This window comes from Lagenorhynchus albirostris, chromosome 2 (assembly GCF_949774975.1).
Source record: "Lagenorhynchus albirostris chromosome 2, mLagAlb1.1, whole genome shotgun sequence".
Classification (NCBI taxonomy): Eukaryota; Metazoa; Chordata; class Mammalia; order Artiodactyla; family Delphinidae; genus Lagenorhynchus; species Lagenorhynchus albirostris.
The window spans coordinates 127,984,642-127,999,975 of record NC_083096.1 but is presented as its reverse complement, the minus strand read 5'-3'; the positions used below and the strand labels follow the sequence as shown (position 1 = coordinate 127,999,975).

General features: G+C 42.1%; 1 protein-coding gene across 3 annotated transcripts in view; it reads right to left on the bottom strand.

The window, feature by feature from the left end:
• Positions 1-15,334, bottom strand: part of GNG12 (G protein subunit gamma 12) — a 124,881-nt gene that overhangs the window by 75,691 nt on the left and 33,856 nt on the right. The gene's annotated exons all lie outside the window — the stretch shown is intronic.

The window sequence follows — 15,334 nt, the reverse complement described above, 5'->3', positions numbered from 1 at the left end:
GACCCAGTACATTTCAACTCGGGCTAGCAGCAGTCCAAGTAGTCAACAGCCACAGCAGCTAGTGGCTTCCGTATCAGACAGCATGGGCCTAGGGAACCTATCCTTGGCCTTCAGGTACTGGCAAGGATCCAAAGTGAGTGAAATGCACATGGAGATTTTGTTTATCTATTTTCCTGCTCTTAGGAATTCATCATTAATTACCACATTCCATGATGTCATTTAGTAGAAATAATAACATAATAATAGGAAGAGATATGGGAACATATGTATATGCATAACTGATTCACTTTGTTATAAAGCAGAAACTAACACACCATTGTAAAGCAATTATACCCCAATAAAGATGTTAAAAAAAAACCATAATAATGGCAAATACTGTATAGTACTTGCTATGTGTTCTCGGCAAGCTCCCATGTTACCTTAATGAACCCTCACAATAACTTCACGAGGTACGTATATTATCATTCCCATTTTGTAATGAGGAAACTGAGGCACAGAGAGGTTAAGTAATTACTCAAGGTTATAAGATACTGACAGAGCTGGGATTCTAATCTACGTAGCTGGTCTCCAGAGCCCATGCCCTTAGCCACTATACTCTCAATTAAATTTGAACGGGTCAAAATAAGATAATTACTTTCAGTTTTAATTATAACTGTCAAGTGATCCAAGGTTGCTCCCATCATACATGGTCAGATAATAGCACTGATGGCAGATGGAGAATTGATGGGATGTACTAGCAAATTAAATTTAAAATAATTTGGGGTGGGAACACAAAAACCACAGGCAAGCCTGGGGTCAAAAAGACTGTACTGCGTCTAGGGGGCCTTTCTGGATGACCAAGATGGGGGTGCAGGGAGAGGTTAAGGTGGGGTCTTTGGAAAATCGTGTCTTTGTGATTTTTCTGAGGGAAGAGTCTATCACTTTCATCTGATTCTCAAATCAGTCTGTAAGCTAGACATCTCTGTATGTCTTAGCAGGGGTAGGGAGTAGAAAGGAATTACATAAACATATCCTTTCACTTTATTAATCTGTGCCCCCCTTCCAAAGAAATCATACCCAATGAGCAAAATCAAATCCACACACATGAATTTCCTGCCCAAATGATAGGGAAGGAGGCTGGTGAGGGACATCATTTAGAATCAACAGGCTGTGGGCTGAGGCCACTGGGGGTGCTGCCTCCCAGTCTCCCAAGGCGACCCCCGAACCTGCTGAAAATCCTTCAGTGGCTTCCTCTAGGTGGTAGGATTAAGTCCAAGCTCCTTAGCCCAGTCTCCAAAGCCCCAGTGACCTCGTGCCTGCCCCTCAGGCACTCTCCTGTGAGCACTTGCCCTTCACCCACACAAACCTATTTACAGGTCCCTAAATGCTCCCCCCCCCCCCCCCGCCACTCTCACTTCTCTGTACCTTTGCAGATTGTGTTCTTTTTGTCAAGCACGTCTTTTCCCTACAGTATCTGCCTGCCTTCAAGTCTCAATTAAAAACTCAACACTTCTGGGGAGCCTGTGTGAACTCCTTCGGCTGGCTTAGGGGCAGCTTCTCGGCAGTAACAGTAGTAAAGTAGTATTCACTCAACTCAACTGATAATTATGTACCACTACTACTGATAATAATAAAAGCTGATTTCTATGGAGCATTTCAAGCGCTTTACGTGCTCCTTTAATCATCTCAGTAACCTCATGAAATGGGTTATTACCCCATTTAGCAGGTGAGCAAACTGAGGCATAGAGGTCAAGTCAGTAGCCTAGGGTCACACAGCTCATAAATGGCAGAGGCAGAAGTCTAGGGTCACACAGCTTATAAATGGCAGAGCCAGACTGTAAACCCAGACAGCCTGGTCCCAGAGCCTGCACTCTCTTTTTTTTTTTTTAAGTTGACGTAATTTGATTTACAGTGTTGTGTTAGTTTCAGGTGTATAGCAAAGTGATTCAGTTTTCTATACTGTATATATAAAGAATACATATATATTCTTCTCAGATTCTTTTCCATTATAGATTACAAGATATTGAATATAGTTTTCTATGCTATATAGTACGTCCTTGTTGTTTATTTTATATATAGTGGTATGTATCTGTTAATCTCAAACTCCAAATTTATACCTCCCCTCACTTTCTCTTTGGCAACCATAGATTCGTTTTCTGTACCAGAGCCTGGACTCTTTAACGCTATACCGGGCCTGACTCCCTCTGTGTCCCGCTGCCTTCTACTCTCATTGCCCCTGTACTTCCCTCTGTTAATCCAAGTGGCTCCTGTGTTTCAGTTTTTCATTTACTGGTCTCTCTGTCCACTTGTCTGCAGAATCTCTGGAGGTTGAGAATGTGTCTAACTCAGCTTTGTCTCTCCAGGACCTTGCAATGTGGTTGGTATACAGCAGACGCTCCATAAAGGCACACGCATGAAAACACTGGCACAGCACTGGAAGGACAGGGGTCAGGGGTACAAACCCGGGCCTAATAAAAACACACCAGGAGAAAGAGTCTCCAGATATGCACTTGAACAAAGCAAGCTTTTTGTTTTTTAAATGGTTTTTTAAAAATTTATTTTATTTATTTATTTTTGTCTGTGTTGGGTCTTTGTTGCTGCGCACGGGCTTTCTCTAGTTGCGGCGAGCGGGGGCTACTCTTTGTTGCGGTGCGTGGGCCTCTCATTGCAGTGGCTTCTCTCATTGTGGAGCACGGGCTCTAGGCGCGTGGGCTTCAGTAGTTGTGGCAGATGGGCTCAGTAGTTGTGGCTCACGGGCTCTAGAGCACAGGCTCAGTAGTTGTGGCACACGAGCTTAGTTGCTCCGCGGCATGTGGGATTTTCCCGGACCAGGGATCGAACCCGTGTCCCCTGCATTGGGAGGCAGATTCTCAACCACTTGCGCCACCGGGGAAGCCCAACAAAGCAAGCTTTAACTTCATCTTTTAAATTCAGCCTGTGCTGAGGGAATGGTCATTTCCTAGGTCTGTTTAATACCAGTGGAAACAGAAGCAATGCAGGCCAGGGCATGGCTAACTTGATCATACCCCCAACAAGTTCATCAGTTTCATTTTACACTGCACATGGATTTACGTAATAACATGCCTTGGCTGGCCACTATAAAGAAATGCCAGAAAAGACACCTTCCTTTAAAAAATGCAATATTCAAGGAAAAAAGGACAGAAAATGCTATTTCCTAAAGTTTTCTTGGTTTCCAATAACTGGCTATGAGTATGTTCCAAACATCTTTTTTTTTTTTTTCTTTTAAAACAACAGCCTCATGTTGAGAATCTCCTTTTGCTGTTCAGATGTGGTTGTGCCACTTTCTACCCCAGAGTTCCATAAGATGCTTCCTTCCGTCACTACCTACACTTCCCTTGGATGGATATAAAAGTCCTTGTAGGAGGACACTCTCCTCTTTCTCTAACAGTAGGAAAGAAAAAAGCTTCACGATCTAGGACATACATAGACTTCTAGAGAAAAAGAGACCTCCTTCTGGCTCATGTCAGAGACTGCATCAGGACCGCGCCCAGCCCACCTACTCAGACATAAATACAATTAGCCATAATACCCACCCTTCCTACTTGCATCCAGAATATAAAAGAGACCACCAACTTCCCATGGATACGGATGTCAGCATCCTCTCAGATATTAACAACCACATTATAAATCTGCATTTTTGATCTTGCTATCTCATCTCCTTCCACAATGAACAGTAATCTAATTATTCTTGAGAGGTTTACTGAGTGCAAATTAAGGGCCAGGCACAGTTGTAGGTGCTGGAGATACAGCAGTGAATGAGGTAAATAAGGTTCCTGACATAGGGGCCCTTACATTTAATAGGAAACAGAAAATAAACAAGTACACAAAGAAGAAAAATAAGAGAACTTCTAGATAAGTTCTACAAATTCTTTCCTACAAGCAGCGAGTGATGCAACCCCCTGGAGAGCTTCACAATGTCTCTTTGGCAGCTGAATGGAGGAGTTTCAAAAAGGCAACAGTGAGTGAACGGATCAATGGTGGCCAATTCTGAGGCTACTCAATTGTGCAGGTGAGATATGATGGTACCTTTGCCTAGGATGGTAGCAGTAGAGATGGAGAGAAACAGATGCATTCAGGACAGGTTCTGGAGGTAAAACAACCAGGACCTGCTGATGAAGTGGATGTGGCCAATGAGGAAAAGGAAGGGGCTGAGATGACACACAGGTTTTGGTTCAAGCAACTGGATCAATGATGGCTTCCTTGAGGGAGAAACGGGTTGAGAGAGGAAAGAAAATCAAGAACTCTGATTTGACCCTGTTAACTTGGAGACATCCAAGTGGAGATGGCAAAAAAATACTGAGAAGTCTAGAACTGTGTTGTCCAATACTATAGCCGTTAGCACATGTAGGGATTTAAATGTAAATATGTACAGTTACAAACTCATTCCCCCAGTGCATGAGCCACGTCCAAGTGGTCAGGTGGACACAGAAGCAGCTACTGTCCTGAAGAGCACAGGTGTAGAATGTTTCAATCACCATAAAAAGCTCTATTGGACAGGACTTGCCTAGAATGAACATGATAACCTGCTAGATTCCTTTCATTATTATAAAGCTTATTGCAATTACAAAATACAAAATGATAGCCCTCAGAGACCTAATTTAGCTTTGAATGGCAATTGGATTATGATCTGTCTGAACATATTTGTTCCTAGTCTCATTTTAATTCTCTAGAAAATAACGTAATACAGGCACTGGAGGAGAGTGAACACTAGATTTATAAGCCTGGCTTCCAGCTGTCTTCACTGTCAGTGATTTCCAGCAAAATCACTAAACTTCTATGTGCCTCAATTTCCCCACCTACAAAATTGGGAGTGATCTGGAATGGATTATATTGAGAAGTATGTTGGAGAATGTTTCCAGCTCTCCAGACGGCTCCACTGTTCTCTCTGGTCAGGTCTATTATGTTTTCACTTGCAAATACTGACATGATGTTATCTCAAATGGCAAAACAGATATAAAAGGGCCTTTGAAACATATAAAGGACCCTACAGTAGACATAAAAGGCACATGTTCCATAAAGACAAGACAAAGCAAAAGAAATATGCCCTGTGCCTTGATCCACCACAGAAAGTCGTGTGTTTTGACACGTTGGCAGGGCTACTGACTTGATAAAGTAATGCCATATGGGTTAAAGCATCAAGAATCAAGTGTTGATCCCCAAAGGTAAAAGACAGTAAACAGTCACCAAAATGGTGACATTTTCCTTTAGTGCGCAAGGCTTCTGTCCCTGGGAAGGGCACGCCTGGAGCTGGTGAACTGGCCTATTTTAGCCAAATGGTGCCACACCATTTTCCCCACCTTGAGACTATGTCCCGGTCAAAAGAGCTGGTCTGGGCTGTTCACTGGGAGAAACTCTTCCACCTGGTCACTGTTCTTAATCTTCAGAGAGCTTCTAGTGACTTAAAATTTGTTTTTAATTGAGGAGCTTGGTGGTATATGTCCTCAACTAATTTGTGGATAAGATGGAGAGAAAGTATCCTCATGATGTCAATGCCAGTGAGACATCTTTAAAAATACACATATATTCCTAGTTTGCCAAACTTTAAGAGAATATAAAGAAGTCAGATTGAACAGTTAATTGTGAGATATTACACTCCACATATTTTGTTTCTCCTTTTCTATTGAAAGGGCAATGGCAGTTTTAAAAGGATAGCATTCTTTGGAATGACCCATATTCCCACCATACTAGTGCTACTATTTATTTTTTTCTGTTACCCTCGATAGACATCTGTTATATGACTATGGCCATAGTTTATATGCTATTGGTAGCAAAGGCTTTGGAGTTGGACAGATCTAGGTTTGATGCTGGGTCTTCAGCTAATGACCTGCAAGTCCTGGGACAATTTACCCCTAAGCCTCAATTTTCTGACATGTAAGGTAGGACTAATATGACTTTTGCACACTGTTGCTCTAAGGATTAAAAAAAGGGAGGACACTAGGATGGAGCCACCAGGAAAAAACCCTATATATGACGCTGTTATTTTCTTTTTCCATTTTACTTTCAATTTCAAATATTTTTTGTGTGTTTCTACACACATTCATAATGACTGTCTAAGGGACCTAAATCTCTCCCCTAATGCTGGATATTTAAATTACTGCCAGTTTTTATTACTATAAATAAGATTACATTGGAAACCTTCATGCTTCAGCGTTTTTCATCCCTTTAACTTATTTCCCTAGCTTCCCTAAATTCCTAACAGTAGAATTAGTAGGTTTTGCTTTTAAAGGGGCTTTTTAATTAATGTATGATAATACCACCAACAAAATAATGGAGAATTTCTAAGACCTTGACATTTTATACATAACATGGTATTCCTAATGCTTCTTTAATGTGTATTTCTAAGATTATTAGTGAGGATGGACATTTTTTCCTGTTTCTTAATGGTTTGTTACCTTGAGAAACAATAAGTCTATACTCTTTGCTTATTCGCGTAGCAGGGTCTTGATATTTTTCTTTTGAATTTGCATGAGTTCTTTATAGTGCATGATAATCAAGAGTTAGTGAATGTATTTGCTACAAATATATTGCTGATATTTGGCAATTTTAAGATAACCATCTTTTCATTTATACAGTGTTTTAATAATAAGCAACAGCCGTATTTTGTACAAACCTCATGAGCTATGACATGGCTTCATGGCAAAATGTTTGGCTTTTGACTGCTTTTCACCCTCCATTTACACCCACTTTGATTTTCCCAGCTACCCTGTGAGTGAGCTGGGGAGAATGACAATCCCCACCTTACAGAGGAGAAAAGTGAGACCCAGACAGGCCAGGTGACTTGCAGAGGGTCCCCGAATCCTGGAGTTGGCCAAGACTGGCCTCAGTCCTTTGCTCTCTGAACCCAAGGCCTCCTCGTGAAAGGAAGGTCACAAGGTAAAATGAAGAGATGCATTTTGTGCAAAACAGATTATTATACAAAGCACCAATTCCACATTGTTTCTGATTAAAAATCCTTTATATGGAGCATTAGGGCCCTGTGCCTGCTGCACTGGAAGCACTCAAGAAATGTTAGTATGATTTTGGCAAATCCACCAAAACCATGGCTTACATAACGGACCACCCTTACACAGTTCTTATGTCGTTACAATAAGTTAAATAACTTAGACCTAAAGCAAGTGTTGTTTTATTATTTTTTTTAACCTAGCTCAAGTACCACTTCATCCCCCAAATGTTCCCTTCCTCTTTGGCTCCATGAAACCACTCCTCTCCTTGAATTGCTACGACCTTTACCACCTTCTACCTGTCATTACAGATGCTTCAGAATGCGTTTCAGCTCTTCTACTGGATGACAAGGTCCCAAGGGTCCATATATTATTTGTGTTTGTATCTCCCAGAGCCTAGCACCCTGCTCAGCACACAGGTGGCACTCAGTCAGTGTTTTATGGGGAGATGGGGGAAGAATTTTATACAGCTGAGAGACAATGGTAAAAGCAACTCCAGTTCGGTTAAAATATCATAGGTTGCATGAACTGTGTGCTTTCTGCTACACCACTCGTTATTTTGGCAAGCACACTATCATGGGACAGTTCTAATGCAGTCTTAAGCCAGCAGTCTGCATTAGCTAAACAATACTACACTACATTAACCAGAATGTCCAAAAGCATTTCCAGCCTTGGACACATCTGTACAATTCTGTAGATATATCTGTTATGGTTTTACTTGCAAATTCTGATATAACTCATTCCTCAAAACTTCACTGTGTACACGTACACACACTCATACACACCACACACACACACACACACACGCACAAGTCCTGGTTCAGCATCTGGAAAAAACTCAGATAAAAATATGGAACATCTGTTTCCTAATATCAGGAAAACTCACAGGAAACGATTAATGTCCACTAGGGAGAAAGAAAAATAATCTGGATCACATTATGAAACGAAACATCCAAAATTCACAATTTAATACAGTATAGCCTGCAAATCATCACATCTTCAGAACTGAGGGGAAGATTTCACGTTTTATTAAAACTTGAGAGAGTAGAGATATTTTATGTCATGTATATACAAACAAACATGAAATTGAAGGCTCTCAGCCTACATATATTCTTGGGTCCTATGTCTCCCCACTGATATTTATGCAGTGCTGGGCAGGTGGGTGGCTTACTGCACGTGTGTTTTCATAGTGTGCTCAGTGTCTTACAGGGCAAACGAAGACCTAACTAAATTAGATGGCGGTCCCTGGATGAAGAGCCTGGAGCTCTTCTGAGAAAGATCTAGAGTGGCTTATGTCTCCCAAGCAGGACTGCAAGGATAGTCAGGGCCACTGCAAAGCCAAAGCCAATTGTACATGAAGATGGTCTGCTCCTTGGCGGCTCTTCCACTATCCTGATCCTTATAAGCCTCTCTATACCTTTTATGTTCCTGGCAATGTGGAAGGTTCCGGGGGTATAACAGAGAACAAAACACAGTCCCTCTCTGCAAGGAGCCTACAGTGAGTCGTACGGACAACTGATCAGGCAATTACAGCTCCAGAGGCACATAGTCTATCGTGCTAAGTATGAGGAGCTCTGAGAGCACAGAGGAGAGGCACCAATACCAGTCTGGGATGATCATGGAAGGCTTCCAGGGGGAAGTGGCATCCAAGCTAAAGTGTGAAGAGTGACCAGGGTTAGCCAGAAGATGAAAGGAGGGAGGCATGAGTGAGGCAGATGACACAGCTTGTACAAAATGCTGGAGAGGAAGCGAGTACCTGTGTGTGCTCGGGGCTGCAATTTTAAAAGTAAAGAGTTTCAGTGAACATTGGGGTGCATGTATCTTTTCGAATTGGATTAAAATATACACATTAGTATATATAAAATAGATAACCAACAAGGACCTACTGTATAGCACAGGGAACTACACTCAATGTGACGTAAAAACCTATAATGGAAGAGAATGTAAGAAAAGAATATATATATTTATATATATGTATAACTGAATCACTTTGCTGTACACCTGAAACACTGTAAATCAACTATATTTCAATATTTTTTTTAAAAAAAATGAGAAAAAAATCTGAAAAACCTTTGAGCATTTCTCAACCCAACTCTGCATGCCAAGTGATGTGGTAAATTGAAATACTTAAGGACTTCATATATTTAAAAAAAAAAATGAGTAAAGAGTTTCAAATCAGCGAGAAGCCTTATGACCGAAGAGGCAGTAGCAGGTAAAATCCAAAGGGGGTAACCACAGTGAGAAACACAAAGACAACAGGAAGAACCCTGGATCTCTAGCATCCTCACGTCAGAAACAGCTGGCACTGTCTCACCCCGAGGGAACAGCCAATGCCTTCTTAGGCAACAGGCCTCTAGAGGAGGGCAAGGAGAGAGACTGCCCGTCACAGATGATGCTGGTCCCCAATTCCAAGGAAAAACACATAGCCAGCTACCCAACCCCTACTCCTATCCCAGAGAGGAGTAGTGAGTAGGCCTTATCACAACCCCATGCGGAAGAGAGAATCATCCCCATTCTACAGATAAGTTGCTGGTTTTAGAAGACAGTATTTATTGATATTCCTTTCTGTTAACTGACTCTTCTTCTGACTAGAGAAACCAACTCATCTTGGTACGGCTAGGACATTCCAGTTTTAACACTGAAAGTCTCACGTCCCAGGAATCCCCTCAGTGCCATACAAACCAAGATGGATGGTCACCTACTCAGAGTTCGTATGCCCTAGGTTTTTATATTAGAACCAGTGCAAAGTTAAGTGTGATCTAACTCCCTGGAAGCTAACCTAGACCTTTTGAGCTTCAGGACCGTCCTGGATATCTTGGGGGCTTGTCTGGGGGTCCTATATCATTTGCAATAATTCGTGCTGAATTATATTTGCAAAGCACAAAGACTAGCTTAGGGCCTAGTGATCACTAGCTGTCATGCTGAAGGGAATCACTCACCGAACGCTTACTGAAAACAGTAATCAGCCAAAAGAGGGTCTGAATTTAATTTCTGTGCTTCTTGCTGTTAACTGAGAATTAACCAAATACCTTTCAAATTTAACACTAAAAATCACCCTTAAATAATCTACTTACCTATCCAGAGTAGTAAACATATTTTCATATATCTTTGTTAGCTAGGGACCATATCCATTGCAATGGCTTACATTCCTACTGGTCAATAGAGAGTTAAGAAAGTTGAGAAGACAAAAATAGTAACACAGTTTCCAATAACTACAGGCCCAATAGGATATTACTTTATGGCAATATTTGACAGGCAGAGGGTAGCTGATAAATCTTTATAGAATGACTGACGGTAAAAAAAATTGGGCCATGGAGAACCACAGAAGAGAAAATTACCAGGGCTTGTGGATGAGATGATGGCAGTCCTTGAGCTTTTGCTACAGTGCTGTTGACTCGGGCAGCTGCGGCACACGGTTCTTGTCTGATAAAAGGGAATGTAAGCTCTTCAAGGGCACTCTTTTCCTTGCAACAGGGTAATAAGTAAGACAGCCCCTGTGGCCTGCAGTCAGCAGAAGACGCAGAAAGACTTCAAAGTGGTAAAAGCCAAGGGCCCACCGTTAAATCCTGATTCAAAGGCACCCCTGCTCCCGCCTCCCACCCCCCAAAGCTCAGCTAATGTTAGCCAGGCTCAGGGCTCTTTGTGAGAACTCCTGAAGCAGGAATGGATGGAGATATGACCTTAGACTCTTTTTCTGGCAACAGACAATGATCTCCAACACATTTCTGATTAGTTTTCAAGGAAAAAAGTATTTTTAAGATCCAACCATGTTTGGAAAAAAACTATTCAATAGGGTTGAATTTTATTAGCCTCAGAAAACTTAAAAAAAAAAAGAGTAAAATTTAGTAGCATTTATCACCAGGAATATATATTAGAACTATGTTTCCCTCTAAAAAGTCCAGTTTTATGGGAGCATTCTGGGTAACTGAGATTCTGCTTTTATGTTGAAAATAATCATTTTGTCCACGAGGCTTAGCTCTCTAATTGTATCACTCCTTTCCATGACACACTTTCCGTCAGACACTGAGACAGAGAGATTCATCACAGAAATATTCAGGTTATGTCCGCTGCACAGAGTCAGGCAGCATAATGAGGGCAGGATGCAGCAAAGGGCACTGCCCTGAGCCTGAGTCAGAAAAACAAGAGAGAGGTTTTATTTTCACTCTGCCAGACCGCTGCTGTGGATGAACATACTTCTGCAGGCCTTGGACTCAGAAGCAGAAGGCAATGAATAGTAGTCCTCAAGTGTCTCCCTCCAAGTCCCACATGTTTGCAGGCACTTAGAGCACATGCTATGAAATATATCACCCTGGTTTCAGGACTTGGACTCTACTGGATGGTTCAGTAGAGTCTTTCATTGCAGCTACCCAAACAAGGCTGCGCATGCAGAATCTTCTAAGGATTGTCCATCTTTTTCCTGTATCATCAAGAAAGAGGTGAACAGCTTATACAAACAAACACACAAACAAATCCAACTATGTTCAATATAATCCACTTAATGCCACAATTCAACGAGAAGATAGTGCCTAAGAAAATCGGTACAACCTTCCTGTACTTAAACCTACCACTTGCACTTGCTTCCTGGGTAAAGCCACCTTTGCTGCCTCTATTCTAACATTAGTTTGCACCCCCTCCAGATATTCTCCGGGAGCTTCCCGTTTTACATACATTCTGAATGACACAACCTGCTGACCCTTCCTTAGGGAAATATACAAATATAGACCCACTGCACCAGGAAAAAACAAACACAACAAACAAACAAAAAACCAAAAACCACCACCCAGAGCCAAGAAAAAAAAAAAAAAAATCTGTCATTCCCCATACCACCGAGAGGATTTTAAAGGCAGCCCAGGGCATTCAGCAATGTTCTAACTGTGAAGCTAGTCATTTCCACGCCCGGCCTTCTCCTTGGACCCTCATGCTTCTCATTTGTTCATGTATCTGCATGGACAACTTGACTATAAGGTCTTCTGACAGCACAGGCTGTACTTTAAACTTCCAGGTATTTGTTTTCTTTCCCACAAGAATGAGTTCTTAACATACCCCAGGCTTCCAATAAATTTAAAAAAAACAATCTGTACATGTTTTTAGACAGATGTACATGTTTATATCTAATTATCTATACCTAAGATGTTCACAGTGGCCTACCAAAAGAGTAACAGAACAGCTAATTCAGAAATTCAGTTCCTATTTATCTTCTATTGGCAAAGCTGGCTTTTGTTCCTATGAATATGTCTCCCTTAATTCTAGGAAGAGCTGTGGATACTGATGATGTAAGACAGTCTTTCTTAACCTTTTAAAACTCACACCCATTTCTGATAACCATAAAGCCTTCCCCTTCCCTTCCCCAACCAGATTTTGATGTGCCCTTCCTCAGCTGTTTTGGGAAACTATGACACGCATTCTCACCCCCTTTCCTCTTCCCTAAATCTACATCTCCATTCCCAGTCTTTTATCTGACTTAACATCTCCCCAGTGATGCCTTATTAGGCATCTGAAACTTGTAACAATGGCCACAGCCAAATTAATAATCTCCTCACACGGCTCCTCCCCTGGGGTTCCTAGGGCTAAAAGTGGGACACCACCATTCATGCCCCTTGTTCAAGGCAAAATCCTCAGTCATCTTTGGCTCCATTTTTACCTACTCTACATCCAGTCAATGTGTCAGCACACTCTGTCAGCCCCACCTCCAAAACATCTCCCCAATTCTATCACATCTCCGCATTCCTCCCCTCCCCGCTTCCTTGTCCAAACTGGCAGCATCTGTCACCTGGAGGACATCAACAGCCTCCATGCTTATCTCTGGGCTTCCCTCTTGCTCCCCATCTGCAGGAGGCACTCGTGCTCTCAGATGACCTCATTCTTCGCTCAAAACCCTCCAATGGCTTCCCAGCAGGCTTAGCGCACCCACCCTTTGCCTACCTGGCTCTACAGGAACCAGCCCGGGTCACTCTATCTGGCCACACCGACCTCCCCGTCTCCTCAGATACGCCATGACACTGATCCTTCCCGCTGCTGGACTTCTTCTCACAGATACCGCAGGCTTGCACACTCTCCGGCCTCACTTCCTCTGGGTCTCTGACAAGTGTAATCTCCTCAGAGAGGCCCTGCTCTCTCTTCACTTACTCCGCTTTGCTTTTCTTCATAGTACTTAACACTCTCTTTTCTATTCTACTGAATTATTATCCCTGTCCTCCACTGGAATGTAAACCCCGCGAGAAAAGGACGTTGTTTGTTCTCTGCTGTACCCCCAGTGCCCGAGGCGACGCCTGACACAGACGAGGCATTCAATAAAATAATCTTTTTTTTGTTACTGAATAAATGCATATTGTCAACTAACCAGAAGTATTTTGTTGAACTTGATTTTCGGATGTGTTATGAAAATAAATATTTCCCCTTTTCCCAAATGAATCATAAAACATCATTTTTCAACGACCCCCCTGCACACACACGCACTTTTGATTCTGATACGTCTGCCCTCTCTGAAACACCGCAGCAGGGGGTGGGCTAGGGCGTCCCATCCCCTCGAGGGTCAATGGTGTGGTCCCCCAGTTCAACGTACACAAACTCGTGGCTGCACCCTGAGTTTTTACTAAGCATCTGACATGTTTTACAGTCTCTTGCCTCTTACTAAAGCCTTAATGCTTTATTGCCTTCAAAAAATGCTCAGAGAATTCAACTCATAAAGCAACTGTCTGCCTTATTTATGGCAGTGGCAGTGTCTCTTTCAGTTAATTCTGAATACGGCTGGCTCAGATTTTAGTGCCAAGTGGTTGGCTAAACTACTTTTGCTGTATGCTTCCAGTCAGCTTGGGCCCAGCGGCCACAGGAAATACTGTGGAATATTAAGAAAACTCTTTGGAAGAGACAGAGGGAAGGAGGAGGCACAGAGCCTTCTTGCCAGGCATCTCCTATACATCTGGGTTTTCCGGTTGCTTCTTCAATATGGGTGCTTTTGAGAAGAACAGTGTTTCCTTCAGGAATGAGCCCCATTTATGATGAGGCACCAGTGCTCAGTGTTAGCTCTGAGGGGACGGCCATTCTCCCAGCCCTCTGGCATTTGCCCAGCGTGGCCTTGAATGCAACCTCACAGAGCCCAGTATCTCTCTCTGAATTCCACCTTTCTCTCCTTTCCTTGGCCTCTTAGCAAACCTCAGCTTCAGAGTCTAGTCAACTGGCATTTATCTACTGTGTCTTTTCTCCTTTTCTTAAAGCATCATCTCTCTGGAGCTTTTGTATGTGAGACTTTTAAATTCTTGTATAAAAACAGGATATTATTAATCTCCAGTCATTTGAGAAATAGCACAGTTCAAGGATACGGTCAAATTCTAAGAGTAGAGATAAGATAAATAGAAAGCATTGATCAGTATCAGTTCTGCCCCTTTACATTCTCAATAAATGAAATGCAATAAATGAAATGCAAGCCTTGGTGAACTTTTATTGACATGTGTGAGTACTTCTTTAAATCTTAAAAGTTTTGATGTCTGCGACATGAAATCCTATTTATTTAGGAATATTTGTTTAGGAATGGAAGTGGTTGGGTGGCTTCTCCAAAAGAGGAAAATGGCCGATACTGATTCTTAAGCATTTTGTCATCCGAGTCAAAAGCTCCCACAAAAACACTTTGATATATATATATTTTAAACCACAAATCTGGATTCCTAGAATGTGTGTGTGTGTGTGCAATTTAACTCTGGACTTAATCCCACTGTAGTCTTTACATCCTTCTCAGGCTAGGCAAGTGGTTTCCTTTCTTCCTCTGCTCTCTGAGCACTGAACCTGGGCAGAGCCAATGAAAACCACACACTAGTGTACAACCCTCAAATTCCTACACTCTCCTGCAAAGCTTCACTTGTACAACCCTCCTTTCAGAATATCTGCCCCCCTCCCCGCCCCAATACTGTTTTATATTTTCTTCTCTTCACTTAGCTTGGTTGGGAAGTATTTTGTTAACAGCCTTTTTGGCCAGTTTCAGCACAGGGCTTCTGGCAAAAGTCAGGGTTGCAGCATTTCAGAGGCCTAGCACTAACTCCAGAAAATACTTTCCTAGTTTAACTCTTTTACCCCTCTTTGCGTCTGCCACTCAAAAAGGAAGAAGAGAACAAAACAAAACAAAACAAAACCCCTCACACACACAACCAAGAGACAAAAACATTTCTACCCAGCTTAAAACCAGCAGAATCATTACACCCCAGTTGGGGGCTTGCAAATCCTGAATCTCCTGGCGCAGATAACACAGTTTTACAAGCATATCATCTCCATTAAACTTGAACTTTTTTTTTTTTTTTTTTTTTTAACCAGTTCACTTACGTGAAAATGAACGTAGCCCTCAACATTTTCCTGCTAACAGAACCCCAGTTTGTTTGGGTGGAGATGCTGTGAGCTCAGGAAAA